The following is a 16,651-nucleotide window of genomic DNA, read 5'->3' as shown; positions in this document are numbered from 1 at the left end:
CACGCTCGTTCTTTTTTGGTTGAATTAAGTACTGTGTTTATGCCGCGACGATAAAATTAATCTACCAGAGACGAAAAAGTGAGAAGGCACGTGTTATAAAAAAAAGAAAAAAAAGAGAAATTTTCGTTATATCGTTTTATTCTGTTATATATAGAAACTGTTATATAGAAAAGTATTTTAATCTTTTTCCCAGACCGAAAAGATAAAGACTTGACTGACGACTCGATCCTCAGAATTCCGTGCCCGAATTAATTAATTATTATGTATATCGTATTTGTATTGACACGAGGGAAATGTCTACGTTTATATAAGAATATAACGTCACGTGTAATGTTATTTCTAATAATATCGTTGAAATATCTATCTTCATCCCTTATTGTGTTAATTACACGACCCTCTTCTCTTTCGTCCTCTCGAAAAGTAGGACACCTTTAATGCACCCTAACTATCTTACACGTATAAATCCAGTGAAACAACCTGAAGAAAACGAAGTCAAACAGAGAACGTTCTTGAATCCAGACACTCTTCGCCTCTTCCTCGTTCTCGCTAATTGCAGGGTTAAAATCTTACCTTTACCGTGCTTTAATCTTACTTGACTCAAGTCAAATATTCCTCGAATCGTTCTGTTAATCTTCTGTATATTATATATATATATATATATAAGCTTATGATAGATTTATGATGCTATAGAACATTTAAGATAAAAAATAACGAAAATTCGATCGACTTGCTATTACTATTTACTATTTTAACCAACAATTTTATTAACATTTTTTCCTCAAACAATAAATATATCATACTTTGAATCGTTTACTTCGTTGTTTGTTCTTATTAATATGGCTTCCAATTCTTTAAAATCGATGAAAGCCTGGGAACTAAAAACTAATTAGCTTCGAAATTAATTATCCCATTTCCACAAATTAGAAACATTTCAAAAATTTAAATCGATCGAATCTGCTCAATTCCATCGAAAATTTTTATATTTTGGCGCGAAAATTTAAAATTTAAAATATCGAATTTGACCAATTCAAACAGTTCTCGTATAATTCTTAGAGCTGCGATTCTCCTTAATTTCGATCGATCCTACGATGCGCTCCTTCGTGTCGACTCGATCGTCCAAGTGGCTAAGCATACACGGGGATCGAAAAGCGGTTTAAAGTAGATTTAAAGCGTCACGGCTCCGCAAATTTCCACCCGATGTCCTCCCTCTGCGGCTCGACTGCTCATCCTCCTCGAACGGTGAAAAACCGACCTTCGTGCGTGTGTATCGAGAACGATGAGGCAAATATTTTTTCACCGCCACCCACGTATACGATTTTCGTTAAGAGCGGACTATCCTTGAGAAGGAATAATGGTAGATCGATAAATTGCGGTGAAAAATATTTCATAAATGGTAGTCGAGCAGGGTAACTGCTGGGCCTTGCCCCGATCTGTACACGTTTAATACCGTGGTGCCGTAAATTTTATCGGCGCCTCTGAAAGACCGTCTGTGCTCTAATGTCTTATTATTTGGGATTAGAGTTAGCGCAGATTTATAGCTCGAAAAAAAAAATAAATAAAGAATCTATTCTTGCGGTTCTTTTATTCCAACTTGAAAGTTCCAAAGTTATGGAATTTTTGTACTCGAATAAGGATATTTATGTTTTTTTCTTCGCGGATAGTAAAATATGGATTTTTTTTTATCGATAAATAATTTCTCCATTTCACTCGTCAATGATTAATAATTTGATTTTTTTTAGATTGTAATTAATATTAATATATTATACAATGTAAGAACGGTAATTAACTTTTATTAATAATACGTTAATTAATTGCAAAGTTAATTGATTGCAGCTGTTTTAAATAATTTCTACAATTTGATATTATCATAAATTTAATTAATTATTTAATTGCTTTACATAATTTCTACACCTTATTATCGTTATTATAAATTAATTAATTGCTTTAAATAATTTCTCGTAACTTTTATCCTAAATTTAAGATTATCTTATTTTCTTCGATTATATTTCGTTGTACGTAATCCAGAACAAAAAAAGAATTTCACAAATTGATAAAAATATTGGAAAAAATGTTACTTTCTTTGAAAAAATTTCATGGATATAGAAATACGCAAATTTATAAAAGAGTCCTCTTCATATATTGACGCCTCCTAGCGTCAAATACAATAAACTAACGCAAACCTCAATTTTAGTATCTATAAATGACAATCGAATCTCTTGAATGAAAAATTCGTGATTAATTTCATACGAATTTATTACAAATATAACGTATAATATCGAATGTATATACACTGAGAAAAGTCGTTCAAAACTTGCTTATAATCTTCCGAATACGTAAAATATACACACTATTCTCGACACTAAAAAATAATTATCAAATAAACGATAAATAATTTTCACGATGATTCCCAATTTATTATTTCTTCGATAACGACGATAGTCCAAATAGTTACACTATATATCGAAAATCAATTCGAACGTCCTTCTCTCTTCGCGTCTCTCATTATTTAATCACACTCGAGGCATTCCGCGCGAGCACACGCACGCTCGAGAGAATAGTTGGAAATAAGAAACGGTGAAGCACAGGTGGGCAAGTTTTTCTCGCGGTTGAAATATCGCCGTTCCTTCGCGTTTTAAATCGAATAATAAATAATAAACACGTATACAGCGGGAAACGCGTGAAGTGGTTCCAGTCATTATTCTCTGCCGCGCATTCCCCGTGACATGAATTTACACATTTCGCGCATTGTATCCACTTTTCTCCCGGCCGCGTGTCGCGTGAATATAAACCGACGCAGTAAATCCACGGACGAATGCGAGAGACGGATGCCTCGTGTGTGAAACAGTGTGTTAACCGACCAACCGACCTCACTCTCCTCTTCTCACCGAGCCTTCGAATTATCGCGTTCGATAATCTCGTTTACGACTTATTTTCAGTCCGCTCTTCTTACTTCGCGTCAAGTTCACATACAGTTATAAAAGTTTTACGAATTTATCAAAATCAAGGATTATGTGAATATATGTAGATATAGCTGAAATCAATGCTTTTGAATTGTTTTTCTTTACAAATTTTGATGATATTTAAATTTTAGATACAAATTCGAGGATTAATTTAAGTCGAAAAATAAATTTCGAATTTTCGTTAGAATCAAATTTTACAAAATAGATACAAAAGATGTAAATAAACTCAAACTTAGATCAAACGAATTTACTTACTCGGAATGAAGTAACTTTTAAATAAACATCTCAACTACAAAGAAAAATTAAACAAGAAGATCCTCGAATACGCTCAAATCTTTATCTCGGCCAAACATTTTCGAATAAACTCAATAATAAAACTATCCCTTTGTATCCTCCCCCCTCAAAAAATCCGCTCGAATCGAAAGCGAAAGTTCAAATCGCGGCTACGCGAACAATAAACAAATTTTAGCGAAAGAGAATAATCGGGCGGAGACGTCGAACGCACGTCGCGGTCGTTCATCGTGCTCCCGTGAATCGGGTTGGCGGGGAGAAAAATCAATGCGACCGTGAAAAGCTCGAAGAGGGAAAGAGAGGGAAAGGCGGAGAAGAGGGATGGGAGAGGTAAAAGGCAGCCGGTTCGAATCGCTTTTTATCCCGCGGTTCGAAACGAGGCAGTTGGAGGGGGTAAAAACTGCGAAGAGCGACGCGTCAAGGGAAACGAAAAGACGGTTGGTCTCTGGGGAAGGCATCGAACCATCATCCCTTCGAGCCGATTCTTTTTCGACTCTCTCTCTCTCTTTTCGCAAGTGAGAGGATTTATACAGCAGTTGGGTCGGACGTGGCCACGTATAATCGATATCGCGTGTAACGTCACGTTTCAATCATCAAACGATGTTGGAATGCTGCAAAAAGGCTGGGCGAGGAGGAGGGGGAGCCTCGTGAAATATTCTGGACACAGGGCTGACTTCGCCTTTGGGAATGGCTCGTGCTTTTTGATCTAGGTTATCCGCGTTTCAACTTTCTCGGATGGATACTTTTTTCCTGTTATTTTGAATTTTGAATTTCGCGCTTGATTATCCATTGATCGATTAATTCTCCGAGTTATTCGTTCACAGCAGGTAAAGGAATTACATAGAATTAGCTACTAATTTCAATTTCTGGAAGAGGTTTTATTTATAGGAATCTCTGAGAAATCGACAGTTAACCGGTTGCATATAATTCGTATTACACGTTTTTCGCAACGAACTTTCAACAGGATTCTTATATTTAGGAACAATGAGGAGTTAAAAGAGAATAGCTGATTTTAAGTTTGCCTCTTCCTTTTCCATCCTTTCTCCTCCTTTATAATGAGTTTTTACGTTTAATTGCTTTGGAAATTCCCCGGCAAACTGGGAATCCACCACCATGTAAACTGGCCGGAAACGGGGACAGACGAGATCCAGTCGAGCTCCTAACTAAAAACCGAAAAATCAAGGGAAGACTCTGGGTGGAACTATTCAACGGCTTGGCCACGGTTTCCAAATTGAATGAACCACTTAAATTAATAAGCTCCTCGGCCTCGAAGGAAAGCTGGCCAATTACCAGAATGTTCGTCTTTCGATGGTAGGAATCGTCCAAGGGAGGAACTTAATATTCTCTTTAACCGGAGTCGTATCGAGTGATCCACGATCGCCAAAGGCGGTAGAATTTAATTATCATTCCGAAATTTTGTTCCAAGGAGGGTAATTAACGAAACGATCGTAAATTAATTTGCGATGCGATGATTTTTCGAACGTTTTTTTTTTCCTGGATCGAACAAAATATCCAGGATGATTTTCAAAAAAAGTTTAGAATAAATTTTAAGGAATTATCTTTCATTGTTATATTAAAATTATATATATATTTATTTATATGTTTTGAGATTTTTTAACAATTAATCGAATAATACATTGCGTTTTTGCGTAACAAACGTCGAAGAGATCGATGTTTATTTCCGTTCCAGTTATTAACGAGGGTCCATAAGTTTCAAGACTTGCCGCCTCGAGCCACCATCTTGTAAATTTTCAAGCACTCGCTCGTTTACGGACTAATGATGTCCAACGTTTTCGAAGGTCTTAAAAGTTTAAAATCCTCCATATTTCCAAGGGATGTTGAAAAACTTTTCAAGCAAAATCGTTGTTTTTACGATGAAATTGCTAGAAATATGATGTATTCAGCGTTCCTCTTTGACTCCTGTTAGGAGAAATTCTCGCGTAATTAAGAGAAATTCTTTCTTCATGCCGCGTATACCCGGCATAAACAGGCTTGAACACGTAACTGGAACAGTTGCTTCGATTACTACGTATACGTGTTTAATAATTTTAAAAATGTTTAATAAAAATTGAACGAACTCTAAAGAGTATAATTTAGTTAGTTCGTTTAGTTCGTTTTCTTGATTTATACATATTTTTATTTACATCGTAATAAACACAAGAAGCGATTCATGTACAAAGAAAATCTGTAACAGAAACCATTTTAAGCAGAATAACCAAAATAAAGCAGAAATAGAAAATGGAAAAGTAGCAAAATTAAAAATAAAATTTTCATTTTATCTCGTAAAAAACTTGAAATCAAAACTCGTAGATAAAATGAAGAAAATTATCGAAATTGCCTTTTACTTACTCGTCATATTTACAGTTATCGAGATATTCATCATCACATTTGGTAGCTCGCAATTGACCAGTGCAAGGTTTATATCAAAATAAACGAGAATATGCAAACAGGAGATGTGCGTGTGTAACAAGATTGGAAATAATATAAGACACAGAGCAAAATTCCACGCTTCTAATCGTATTTCATTCGTTGAACAGAAGTCGATACGTCCGGAGTTACAGCGGTTTAAAGTTTTTCTGATTTTAATAGAATGTAATAGAGTTTCTAAGATACACTGGGTCGAGTGGTGGGGAGGAGGTGGAAGTGATTGGTTGAAGCGCGCGAAAAGGACGGAGATAGTGGACAAGTTAAAAATTACTCTCTTCTTTACACAACGATATCTCGGAAACTGGAAATCGTATCGCGATAAATCAAGCACCGTTTTAAAGAGCATGATTCCCCGCTTCCAACGATCGTCCATTTATCGTTTTGCGTTAACTAACTTCGGAGTTACGGCGATTCAAAGTTTCGTCAATTTTAATAGACGAATTCGATCGAAATTTTAAAGCGAATCGTAGCGGATTCAAGAGTTTCGCTTCAATCTACTTAATCGTAGAACGCAAACGAGACTCGGATAAAATAATATCGTTCGACTTGTTCGAAAGCTCGTACGATAATACGTGTCTACGATGTTGCGATTTTCAAATTTACGTTCGAATAATAAAGCTCGAATATCACGGTGTAAATTTGTGTTGCGCATGCCGCTTTTCAAAAAAAAAAAAAAAAAAAAAAAAAAAAACGCGCGAGCAAGCGTTTTTCACGGGTGGAAAAATCTGGGAACACGGGTAGTATCGGCTAAACGCCGTGGGCGACTCGCAATTAATCGCGACGCATTATTCATGCGAATAGTGCGGGTGTTGCTGCGGGAAAGAAGACGTGAAAAAGTAGCGCAATTACTCGATACGCGGACGGCTATTATCAGCGAACAGGGATACATTAAACGAAACGAGAATATTAATTGTCACGTATTAGATAGTTTCGTGAATTTTTTCTCTCGCGAGGTTGGATTTGAAATTAAGATGTTTACGAATATTTTATATCGTAATTTTAAGATAAAATAGGTTAGCTTTGAATGATTTATTTTATTAGGATAATAAAAGGAGTGATAAATAGGAAAGTTTAGATTCTATTTCAAACGTGAAAAAATTTCAAGTAACGAATATTAAAATTATTATTATAATAATATTTAACCTTTGTCTTTTTTCCAATCAAGTTGTATTGTTATCTAATTATTATCTAAAAAAGGGTATAAATAATTTGCGTTTTAAATTACTTTCTCACTCACAAAGTTTTCAAACGAAGTAATTTTTTATTTAAATATATTTTTCACGTTGAATAATCTACGCCTGTAGAAAAATTGTTTTCGCTCGTTACAATGGTGTTAGATTTAGTACAACACGGATGATCTTTCCCACCAATTGTTTCATGGGAATAACATTTTAGTTTTAAATGTGGTTAGCATAAATTCCCCCAGAATTTAACAATACATATCGCGGATAGAATGAAAGTTGAAATAAAATAACGTTTCATCGCAAGCTTTTACGTCAAATTTACTAATTTATTTAAGTGGATTAACTCGAATAAATAAATAAATAAATAAATAAATAATTAAATATTTGAAAATAATATATATGCGTTTCACGGGAAATAAAATTAAATTTTTCACATCATTCGAAAAAATAAAAATATTAAAATCGATAATTCATCATTTCAATTTGCGTATATATACTTGAAATGAAATATGCCCAACACTTGTCGGAAACGGGAATTAATTCGTTCAAATAAAAATTTCAATTATATCGAATAATTTTTTAATCTATCTCGAACGAATTAATACGAGTAAAAAATTATTTAAAAATAATTCATACATCTATCTATGTTTATCTCGAATCGCGTTATTCATCCTGAAAGAAACTTCCCCTCTTTCAATTTTTTATTCTTTTATTTATTAACGTATTTTCAACAGAAATAACTAAAAATTCAATATTTGTATTATCCCGATTACATCAATTATTTCAAAGAGCGAATAATCGAAAGCAATAACCTCGATCAAATAAAATGGCGAGCAAAATTCACTCGAAACAATCGAAATAAACGTATGTTAAACTTGAACGGAATTAATCACACTTTCTTAAATACGATGGAGTGCAAGAAACGACTCGTGGAAATCGCGCCCCAGGTGTGGAGGATCGCACTATCTCTTCGTGAGGGGGTAGTTTTCCAAAGTCGTTCGACTTCCAACGTGTCCACACACTTGCTCGAAATTGCTCGAAGCGTCGCCGATTCCCATAAACGAACCTTTCTGGTTAATCTCGCGCATGCAAATCGGTCGAGCCACGTCCGAGTGTTCTCCCTCCTCGCTTATTAATAACGCACGAATAAATTTTGCGATCCGATCACGATATCGAAAACGTGATCCACCTTGTTTCGAAACAAAGTTACCCGGAGATATCCAGGTGGCGACACGGGTACTGAATTTTGAATCGGCCAATCGTGTCCCTCCCCCTCCTTGTTTCTGTCCGTTTGTTGGACAGTTGGGGGGCAACTTTGCTATTTTCCCTTCTTCCAGCAATTAGATTAGCTATAATTCGAAAAGTTTGGATTATTGAATTGAAAATCTGCAATTAAAATCAGTTCTAGTTTTTAATATCGTTCAAGTTCCGCTTACATTCGTTTGTTATTTTTCGAAGCTTATCTTTCGTCGATATCCGCGGAATTGAAAGTGAAAATGGATATCTCGCGAAAATTAAAATGAGAAATTAATGTTTCATTCGTATTTGGATGTAGATTTTTGCATTCGGGAATAAAATTATTTGATAAAAATCGTTGGACGCTTTGTTATATCTTGTGATATATTTTGTATATTTATATATTAAATAAACTTAGCTTTCAATCATATCGAATATTTTCTTATGGGCTTACATTGTTTTATTTGTCTTATTTTCTTCGTTATTTCTGGATGTTTAAGGAGGAGAGAAAGGATTCAAAATTTTTATTCAAGATTGGAAGAATCGATAAAATTTCTAGCAATCTTTCGAAATTCTTCCTCAAAAAAAATAAGCCATTGAAATATAGAAAAATTGTCCAGAATTGTAATTATGCGACAATTTCTCGTTCGATTTCGACTTAAAACGAACGAAAATTAATTCTAACAAAGAGGTTGCAACAATTCAGTTGTTAATTTTGACAAGCACACGCGTATCTTTTTAGATGTATCCATTTAATTGAAATAGCAGATTTTATTCTATACAAGAGATATTCAAAAGTTTTTAAATTACTTGCATTTAGAATTTTTTTCCCTCGCATTTAAATCGTGTAAGACGATGATGCGACACTAGCGCCACGTGACCATAACTACCGATCTCTTTTTACAAAATATATTTTTGTAATTTTTTGACTAGATAAAGATAAATTTATTAACAAATTAAAGCTCAAGGTAACGAACAATAATATAATAAAAATATACTGAATACAAGAGTAAATAAACTGCAATTTAATACGTTTATTGAAAGAAATACATAATTTTGAGTAATAAAATAAATTCCTGATTTTGAACTTTATTTCGAATTAACAATCTAAATATAATCTTGTCTATAACGACGAGCATAATTTATGAAAACTATATCGAAATCAATTTGAAAAATTACTTGGTATCGAACAAATTGCACAAATGGAAAAGTTTAATTGATTCGTATTTCGAGAAACGAGTCAGTCATTGTTATTTTTAAGCTTCATCTCTGTCATAGAATCACAAAAAACGACTGTGCACGAATTCACTCTTGAAGAGCGATTACAAAACGTAGATGAACTGCGATTATAGGATTTAATGGAAGGAAGGAAATTATTTTTTCTTTATTTACAAATCCCAAATCGTTGACCTGCGTGCAAATAATTTAGAGGAATGCCTCTTTAATGATCCTAAAATGTAAAATGTCCATTGCTTGTCTTTGTTCCTAAACCAGCATCGAATAGTATGGATATTTATCAAAGGATATTTGAATTTGACTTTGAAGCAGCGATACCAGCATTGGTCTGATCGAATAGTTGGAAACTAAGTATACAGGGGAGAGGTATCGTTCAAACTATTTTTGTGTCGATCAGTTCAAACGCTACGCAAACGTTCAAATGATAAATTATAGATATTGGAGAAACCAAAATGATTAATAATTTGAAAAATCATCGATCAGTTAATAAATCATGATGTAAAATTATGTTGTTAATTATATTTTGCAAGTTTCAAGATATTTTAATAATTTTAATTGAATTCTGAAAGATAATTCTGTAACTTGAGATTATATTAACATTATAAGTTATTAATTGTAATAGTAAAAATAATAAGCATAAATAAATTCGACAAAGGTTAACTGATTATTTTGTAGAACTCTATTTAAATAGACATTTCAATGATAGAATTTAGAATCTTATTTTATGAAATTTTCTTTATACAAGATGTTAATAATGATATACAAGGAACAGTTGTAATAAATTACATTTAGATGAAATGAAATGACAATAGAAACTTAAATTAATAAGTAACTCTCGAGCAACAATTTTTATATTTGGACTTTAAATTCTTCGAACGAATCTCAACATCCAATATAAAAGACAGAAAAATTGCAAATTATTAGGACAGTGCAAACGTTTTTGAATTGCAACGTAAATGAAAAAATTTATTTCTTCGCCTGCCATAAACTGCTATACAGATTGAATTCATGAGGAAGTATTTTTTTCCAGGTTGGGGGAGGACATCCTTTCTGTCAGTTTCGAGAGTGAAATTTGAGCCCATATATCTTTATTTCCTTTTTATTTATTTATTTTTTTTTTTCGAAATTTCGCGCGACAACCGAGCATAGAAGCATCCGTTTCGGAACCCAAAACAACCGATTCGCATTTTTCCGCATTTGTCGAAGCGTTAGAGCGTAAATTCGGTCACGCCGCGGAAAAATAACAGTGACGCCGGCTGCCAGCTGGCAATCGTTGCGAGTAACCGAAAAAAATACCTGTTGCAAAAAAATAAAAATTCATCTCGTTTTAATAGATGTCCTCCTTCATTGAGGATGGAAAAATTTTCTAAAAATATTATATAATTTTTATTTCTTCTAACATTGAATGGAGTATAGATCAAGTTATCCTGGTTATCACGTTTCCCTCACAATTTCGAAAATAAATCAATTGTCTCCAATTTCTTTCTTATTATATATGTATTTGAAAGAAATATAAGAAATAAAAGAGACAGTGATTCTAGTTTTTACAATTTCGAAAATAAATTAATTTTCTTTAATTTCTTATAGTAAATGCAAAGAGATTTCAGTGTATTTCTCTGAAATAAATATAAGAAATAAAAGACTCATTAACTTTAGAAATTGTCTTTTATTTTTCGTAGCATGAATGGAATATAGATTAAGTTATTGTAGTTTTTTGTTACAATTTTAAAAATATCTAATTCTAATTTCTTATAGTAAATACAAAGAAGTTTCAGTGTATTTCTCTGAAATAACTTTAAAGATTGTCTTTTATCTTTCGTAGCATTGAATGGAGTATAGATTAGATTATTCTAGTTTTCGTAAAAATTTCGAAACTTCTTATGGTACATGTAAAGAGATTTTAATGTATTTCTCTGAAATAAACATAAGAAATAACTTTAAAGACTCTCTCTTACCTTTCGTAACATTGGAATGGAGTATAGATCATTCTCATTTATCATTATTCAATTTTCGCGTTAAAATTTTGAAAATAAATTTTTCTAAAATTTCTCCCTTCTAATTGTAGCAGTAAAACTTTCAATACATATTTTTCTGAGCCATTAAACGTAGTAACTGCATGGAATAAAAGAACACCGATTATACATAAAAATATCTCTTTCCCTCAAACATGAAAACAACAATAATTTATAGTTACAATATACACAGAAAGCATCGATAATTACTGTCCAACTATCAACAACAATTTATCCCTTTAATCCAATTTACTTACCTCATACGTCATACATTATACACGTGTATACGATATAATATGACGGGGCACGTACATTCACGTTTTATCTTACCCACCCACCACTATTCAACGTCAGATTCCGAGTTTCTGAATAATGAAGATATTAATCACTACCGTGATTAAAGCCCGCGTACCGAAATTTCGGGGCCGAAAACCGCGATATTTTTTCTACAATACCGTGCCAATCCGGCTGTAAGGGTTGCATTTTGAAAATGAACCCCTTCAACCCCTTCTTCTTACCCCCGTCCCGATCCTACGCCCATGGAAACAAAACGCGAAACTCGCCCCCAGGCGCGTACACGAATAGCTTCGAAAGTGGCTGCAATTTCGAACAACCTGGAACGCCTGGACGCGAGCGAGGGGGTGGTATATCCCAAAGGGTGCGGGTCTGATGAGGAGGGGGGAGGGTCAGAATCTCTGGCCAGATATCAGTTCCGGTAGTTTACGAGTTTCTCCGCTCGGAGGGGGAGGGATCGGTCGGCCGGAAGATGAGAAACACGAAGAAAGGGGTGAATGTGGGGCGAAATGAAAGCGCCAGGAGACGTATGAATCGAGGAGGCTTGATTAACGAGATAGGGGTCGAAGATTGGAGAGTAATTGATGAATGCGGAGGCATTTCGTTATAAAATGTTTGTACATTTTTATCAAGTCTGTTCTTTCTCGTTGGATAGGGGTGAGGAGAAAAGGATTTGTGATTGTATATAACGCATGCATTATAACGTTGATGTTTTTTCGAATTCCAAAGCAAGCACGCGCGTACAATTCTCTCTTCAAAGAGGGAAGTTGAAGGGATTGGACGGCCTTCTCTCGCGGGAATCAAGGTTAAAACGTAGACCACCCAGAGATTCCTGTGAAGAGATTCATTGAAATCGGCGCGAAAAGCGCGTCGAAATGGCATTTAAATTCGAAGCATCCACTTAACGCCGGCATCGGGCCAAGCCGGCTCGAAAGGGGTAATTAAATAGCATTGGACGACCATTTGGACGAGCATTTCGTGATACTTGTCCCCTGCGAGTGCATAAAGGACTCGTTCAGCGCGAAAGAGGAGCTAAAGGACAGTGGAGGAGACGGCCGTTTACTCCCCCTTCGAAATGAAAGTGGGTATCTTTTTAACTCCACGAGAACGTGTTCCCTGGGTGTATCTCCAAGTTGGCATTGACCCATACTAGATATTTACTTGCTCTCCACGTGGTGTGCATCTGCGTTCCCCCGTTTGAGAAAACTTTGAGAATAACGTACGAGTCTGGTTTTACGAAGGGGCGATAAAAATATTCGTAACTTTTAGGATAAATAGAACAAGTATTGGCTATCCTACACTATAGATTAGATAGATTATATAGTACTATAGATAAGAACATCTATATTTTTCCAAATGTAATTATTAATCCAATAATGACCAACAGTGATGCAATCCACTTAATTCAACTCGTCTATCCATTCGTGTTCACTTGTGGCTAGATTGAATCAAAAGCCATTCACGCTCGCGCTTCAAATTTTCGTGACTGTGACAAATCCAATAACGACGATGCATCCAACAGAAAATAACCCACCTAATTTAAATCGAATATATATACCATTATATCGATACGATATTCGCGGTTGCACTATATATTACGCTATATAGGTTAGGTTAGACGAGGACGCCATCTACACCGACAGTTTGCAAACGTAATCATTCATATCACACCTATGAACACAGATATCGCAGAAAATGCGATCGACACGAAACGAGATCCGTTTGATCAGGCCGCTAATCAAGTATAGAAGAAACGAGCCGTGAAAAATTCCGACGATCAACCCACGTCGACCAAGAGCCGTGGAAACAACAAGGTCGTGCTCATTTCGCGGACGCTCCACCCGCGTTATTGTTCTCGCAATTACGCTTCGAAAATCCACCTTCTGCCGGCTCTAACGAACTTTCGGCAAACGCGATTCCCCGGGTTCCGCAAATATTTGCACGGCTCCGCGGCTGTTATCCCAGCGTCGCGACGACCCCTCTGCCTCCTCCCATCCTCTCCCATCTGGTCTAAGTCTACAACCGTGAAAAATTTCCCGCGATTATGATTTTTTTCCAACTTTCCCTCAAACGTGACCTGGTCGGGGAGACTCGTTCCTTGCCCAGTCTTTCGTCAATCGTAGAATTGATGATGAATGAAGATAAATATTTAATATCACTTTGGTATTATGGAATGAAAATGGTATTTCGAAGTGAGATGACAAAGGGAATAAGAAATCAAGGTTAAAAGTGTTAAGAGCGAGATCCATTAATACTTTCCCTTTCTTTCATCATTTTTGAGAAAGCTGTTCGAACGCAAGCTGTACACGTGGCACATTCATCGCTCTCGAATTTTTGATCCCATTCTGAATACCTTCCATTCATTTTTCGACCCTTCGCCACACTGCCTCATCTTCCATCCACCCTCTCTGACCCCGTGTATTCCATCTTTCATCAAGCGGGATCGTTTCCCGTTCTTCTTTCAACCTGGTTGAAATGGTTCCATTTGGAAAATGAAGATCTACCTGGTTTTTTCTTCCTTGGGGAAGAATGATAAACGTTCGTGAATTCTGGACGAAATTCGTTTTTAAAAAAGGAAAAATTGTCAAATTTTTTGACGAACAGAATATATTTCGCATCGGAGAACTGCAATTTACCGATTAGAACGAATTACGTTTTAAAAATAGGCAAAATGGTTGACCCTTAACATTATCGAATTGTGTGTGTGTGTGTGTGTGTGTGCACCAAGGGGGAAATGCAAAAATGGGAAAATATTCACGACGTATCGAATTTCGATCGCCATTCGCCAGCCATCGATTCTCCCCCCTAACCTCGAAATTGAATATCAACCCATCGGATTCCAATCTATCCATCGATTTGCGTCCTTGCTTCCTCGTTACCTTGAACGCTCATATTCCGTGGCTAATCAAGAGGGTGAGTTCGATCGCGTATCAGGGGGGGAGAAATTGCTCGGCAAACATCTTCCCGTGTCTCGCATGCAGATGTACCCACGTGTACCCAACGTGGCTTCGTTCCTCTCCGTGCTTCCTCCTCCCCGTTCTATCATTCTTTGCCTTTTCCTCGATCCTTGTGCAAACGTTTCTCGTTCGGAATTCGAATAGGCGAATCGCGAATTTTCTCGACTCGTCGAGCTCTTTACTTCCAAAAGGAGTTCTCTACCTTTGGCGAGAAGTTTTTGGCCGAATGTAAGAAGGTCTCGTCAGAAACAGCGTGATTTTGATGGATTCTTTCATTTTTCGATAAAATGGCTTCCATACAGGGATCTGATATCTGATAATATAATATAAATATAATCTGACAATACGATTCGTCTATTATCATATTAACGCATCTCGATTAAACGCAATCGAAACTCGAGCCTGTTTTTACCTTGCAACCCATCAAGTCCAAGAAGGGGATACGAACAATCGAGATCGAACGTCCATTCAATCGCGGCTACCTGTTGTCCCTTCGCTCTGGATCGTCCACAAGATGACTCTCTCTCCGGTACGCGTACAAATTGGTAGCGGAGCGTCGTGCCAGCTTATTAGCTGACGATGCACGGTCCATTATTTCCTTCCAAACAATGGCCGCCATCTCGTGATCGATGCATCGTTGCCGGATAAAAGTTTGCCAGTTAAGAGAGCGGATGGCGAGCGAGCCAGGAGGACTCGATGCGGATGGAAAAAGGGGGATGGAGAAATAGATAGAGAGAGAGAGGGTTGAGAAGGGGTCGCCGATGGCGAGCCCTGCTGGGACTTAATTAGTCAAAGCCCTTGCCAGCTTACTTGCAAGTGCCTCATTAGGGCCGATGTCGCGTCTCGTAATTGGAACTCGCGTCGCGACTAATTACGCGAGGACGACGACGCCCACGGTGAAATAAAGATTCCGCCTGAGCGGAGGCCGACCGCGGACAATCTCGAATTTAGAAATTCGTCGTTTCTCTTCCTCCGCCAGGAAGCCTAGCTGGAAGGATCCGCCAACTTACAGGTGAATCGGGTTTCGTTAGAACGCGGGCTTGATTCGATTTGATGAGGAAATTGAAATATCGGTGTTGGATAGTGAACGATACTCAAGTGTATCGAAAGACTCTAAACTCTTTCCTGGAAGGGATTAGAGATATTCGTTCGTGTGATTCTCAAATGGTCGATTTCCTGTCTGTGAAAAGTATTCGTAATTTCAATTGCACGGATAAATATACTCTTCAGAATATATCGGAAGATTTATCAAGTGTCTCCAACACGTTCCTATTAACTTATTTTTCAGTGAAGCAGATACATTTAAAGTGATAGGATATTTATTACGGTTAAGAATCAAAAATATTCTATAGTCTATTCATCTCCTACTGGAATTTCTAAGAAACAGTCTTGCTTTCCTGTCTAATCCAATTTTCAGTGAAGTAGATATAAAATAGTAGATATTTAAAGAAATAGGATATTTATTACCAATATGGTTAAGAATCAAAAATATTCTGTAAGTCTATTCATCTCCTACTGGAATTTCTAAGAAACAGTCTTGCTTTCCTGTCTAATCCAATTTTCAGTGAAGTAGATATAAAATAATTTAATAAACATTTAAATAGGATATTTATTACCAATATGGTTAAGAATCAAAAATATTCTGTAGTTTATTCATCTCCCATCAGAATTCCTAATACCTTGTTTCCTTGTCTAATCCAAGCAATAACGCAGATACATTTAAGAGATAGAATATTTATTATCAATATAGTTAAGAATCAAAAATATTCTATAGTCTATTCATCTCCTACTGGAATTTCTAAGAAACAGTCTTGCTTTCCTGTCTAATCCAATTTTCAGTGAAGTAGATATTTAAAGAAATAGGATATTTATTACCAATATGGTTAAGAATCAAAAATATTCTGTAGTTTATTCATCTCCCATCAGAATTCCTAATATATATCTTGCTTTTTGATTTAATCCAATTTTCAATGAAGCAGATAAGAGATTTTTAGAATATTTATTACCAATATGGTTAAGAATCAAAAATATGATATTTATTACCAATACGGTTA

At 35.8% G+C, this 16,651-nt stretch overlaps 1 protein-coding gene and 1 long non-coding RNA gene across 3 annotated transcripts in view; one reads left to right on the top strand and one right to left on the bottom strand.

Moving 5' to 3' along the window:
* The window catches only part of LOC108000231 (uncharacterized), a 305,633-nt gene that overhangs the window by 172,601 nt on the left and 116,381 nt on the right, over positions 1–16,651 (top strand). The window lies entirely within an intron of this gene.
* LOC133667467 (uncharacterized) lies at positions 4,832–7,872 on the bottom strand. Its single transcript, XR_009833017.1, has 2 exons — positions 5,601–7,872; positions 4,832–5,436 (listed from the first exon to the last, which is right to left on the bottom strand). It is a non-coding gene; the product is annotated as an uncharacterized LOC133667467 (long non-coding RNA).

Source organism: Apis cerana, linkage group LG16, assembly GCF_029169275.1.
Source record: "Apis cerana isolate GH-2021 linkage group LG16, AcerK_1.0, whole genome shotgun sequence".
NCBI classification, from domain to species: Eukaryota; Metazoa; Arthropoda; class Insecta; order Hymenoptera; family Apidae; genus Apis; species Apis cerana.
Note: the sequence above shows the minus strand (reverse complement) of the source record. Positions and strands in the feature narration are given on the sequence as shown.